The following is a 3,532-nucleotide window of genomic DNA, read 5'->3' as shown; positions in this document are numbered from 1 at the left end:
GCGGTATGTATTGCACCCTTAACGTAGAGGCAGCTGGCGCAGACAAACGGGTCAGGAGAGTTTGCTAATCAGCTTATCTGTTCGTCCTGTAAACCCGTGCATTTAAAGTGCCAACAGAACTTGCATGTTTGGCATTGCGTACCGCGTTTGACGTTCGACGGGCAGCCGCTTTGTCCACATCTGCTCTGATCCATCAATGGCTGCAGCGGGCAATCGGTGTAAATTGATGTCACGTTTAGGATTAGATGTAAAATAGGAAGTGTGCGCAAAATATCAAGGGATATCTCTCAAATGTTTTGTTAAAGTAATAAAATTCAACAATTACTCGTGTGTACTCTGTGAATAGATTGAACAATGGAAAAATTCGTTCACGAAATTGCACGAGGGAAAAACGAAACCTACCAAACAACTTAGAATGCTCCCAAGATAGGCTAGCTATTGATGCCGATTCTGATGTTAAAATAAATAAGTTTATTAAACTTAAAATTCGTTGTTGAATAAAAAAATGTTTGTTGGAGAAATCTTGTGGAGAATATCTCTCATTTTATCCATGGAAAATTCGAAATAAGTTTTCTCCAGGTGACTGAACCTATGAAATAGTGGGCTTACTTGACCTTTCGAATACTATGCATCTGCATATGCAAATTACCGTATTTGTTTGGAACATTTTACCTAGGGATTATTTAAGTTCAATTCAGGAGTGCTTTTTCTTGAGTTGGACGGAGGAGCATATTGTCGGGTATCTGTATTATGGAGAAAGTTTGTCGTCGCACTTTCAGGAAGAGTGATCAGGATTTAAAACCGTTCTCACTTAACACGTGCAGTAAAGCCGAAATGATTTAGGTAACTTCGATAGTTCGTCCGAGTCATCATCCGCATTGTGATGGATACTACAGCATTCATGTTTAGCGTCGGTGTTTCGCTACCGTACAATTGTTAACGAACTATTTATTGTAAAGAAAAAAATAAAAGTGGACGAGGAAGGGATCTGGTTTTGGCCTACCAAAACCATCCCACGGGGCTTACAACTTTAAGAACCCTTTCAGATCTTGTGGGCGGAAAATGGCTGCCAGAAATCTACTGGTATCAGTCATTAGACATATACACTCATATCTTCAGTGATGAGCACTGGGTATTCCGTGAATCCGATGTTAGAAGACAAGCCGCACCAAAAATATCTTTCTCTGCCAGGAATGCGTCACACTGGGTTGGGCGGAATTTTTTAGGATAAGTAATGACTTGGCATGCGGAATGCATACCTAATTACTGCATTTTTGGTGCTGCACAAATTCTTCGATGGAAGCTACAACCATCCCAGTGCATTTGACTGAGTCTTTGTGAATTCAGGAAGGGCTTAGTTTAGTTTATGTGGAAAGCGTGATCATTTCCATCTGATCTTAGAACTTTAACAAAGATGTACATGTCAAGATACCATAATCTGGCGCGCTGAGTGGTCGACGGGCTGCAGCCAAGTTGAATGGTCCAACGCTTTGCAACTTAGAGGATACATTTCAACGTTTCTGGCCTGTTGGGGTAAACCAGGGCTCAGTAGCCGCACTGTACTCTTAGCTGCAAAGCCTTTAGGAATGGAGCAAAACCTTTTGCGTCAAAATGCTGCATTTTGTTGCGTATGTGTTCGAACAGGAAACCTTCCTAATATAGGTTCATATTTTTGCGGCCCACCAAATTTCACTGGCAGATGGAGCAAGCATACCCCTGGTGGAAAAGTCCGGTGGAACAATTTCCCAACACCGCTGAAACCTCGGATGCCTAAATGGGGCTCAAAAGTTTGGACTGGTACTCCGAATTCATTTGCTTGATAGCTTCAGTCCATTAGGGACACGCCATAGCTTTCGAGAATTCGATTCCATTGTGCGAATACTGAGCGTCGAGTGAGTGGCGTTTTGTACCTTTATTTTACTTCCATTATAACACCACGTATTTCATCAGTTGCATAATCGTTTTTTATTTGAATACGAAAAACTACAAAAAAACGCGCACTTGTACAATTTAGCAGAATACAAGCGTGGTCATGTGCTTCGACTCTCTCTTCTGATTTCGCTCCTGCTTCTAGCGGTCATTCGCGAGTCTCATGTACTAACTCTGGTACCAAAACATTTCAGGCCATCTTCGGAATCTATTATATGTGGGAACTGTTCAGAAGACCAACATGATTGGATTATTGTTTATTCGCTGAACTGGGCCAACGACGAACTACCTTAAAGAGAACAATTGTTAGAGTCTGTTCTATCTGACCTCTTTACTTTTGTATACCCAATCTAGCGTCATTATTTTTATTTCTTTGCCACGCACTCCCAGTAATCTAACTTATTGGGTAGCCAGACCACTACAAGTGAACCTCAGCATGCTTTCATTATGATATTTTATACGAATACCTGGTCTTCATTGATCTGTGCCCTATAGTGGCTTAGTTTTTTGTTTGTTGAGAGTAAAGAAATTCTTTTTTGGGCGTGCTTCTGGATCTAATTGAAAACCCTATCGTACGTTAGACAGAAAAACGCTTGTTTCAAGAGGACATTGTTATGAGTATAGATTCGTCCGCAAAAACGACTGGTTTTTTAGATAAAATGGTACCAAAATGGCATTAAATTTCATATATTTCATTGTGAGATGATCGTTAGTTTCACTTCTGATGGAAGCTCTGCTTTACTTTTCGTTACAAACGTGACGCCTCAAAAGAAGTAGTCGAGCCGTCATTTGAAGTTGTGAGATGTCTTGCAAAACGGAAGATAGGTAGCACGTTAGAAGAAGAGTAATTATACCGAATGTGTGATTCTTCTGAGAATTCTTGACTTTAGAAGCCAGTTGGTACGCAACTGCGTTTCCGCTGTTGAAGATTGTGTGGCAGTCTGTCTTGTCCCAGGGAGAGGTAACCAGTCTGCTGATCAGCCGCTCTTAGTCATACGGTTAAGTGTTCAACCCGTGGCCGGTGTTCCTCGGGTTCGAAACTCTCTGAGTTTTGCGGAGCGTTCACTGCTGACGACTCTGAACGGGGATAAAACAGCTGTTTAGCGCCTCTCGTGTTTTCAGCGTGGATTGGCTTCTGTATTGATATGCTGTACAAACTATTCTGCTTTTTCCCGTAAATCCCAAAGTGGTGCGCCTCTAATGGAAATCAACCAGGTTTCCAAATGTTGACAGGCAAGCCCGGGGTGCTGCCGTTTATATTCCTCTTGTAGATAACTCAGAAGAACATATTTTTTGGCAGAAGTTTCTTTCAGGGAAAACGAGGTTTACACAGCATGGAAAACTATAGCTGTATAGATGACAACTGCGTAAAAAGCGATTCGAATAGAAAAGTTGTGGTATCTGATCTAAATTTCATCATACTCCGGTTCCATCGCAGGCTGGGGTTCTTTTAGCGTGGTTCTGTTTTGAACGTACTGTTCACTGTCTTGAGAATAAGATTCGTACTTTCCAACTTGGCGGGCGCGAAACCACGTTCTCAGCGAAATCGCTATGAGAATCAGCTGCCGAGGGATTGGATGAGATCGGTTGGATGAAAATTATA

The sequence above is a fragment of the Opisthorchis viverrini genome (assembly GCF_000715545.1).
Source record: "Opisthorchis viverrini unplaced genomic scaffold opera_v5_281, whole genome shotgun sequence".
In the NCBI taxonomy this organism is placed as follows: Eukaryota; Metazoa; Platyhelminthes; class Trematoda; order Opisthorchiida; family Opisthorchiidae; genus Opisthorchis; species Opisthorchis viverrini.
This window is presented reverse-complemented; position numbering follows the sequence as displayed.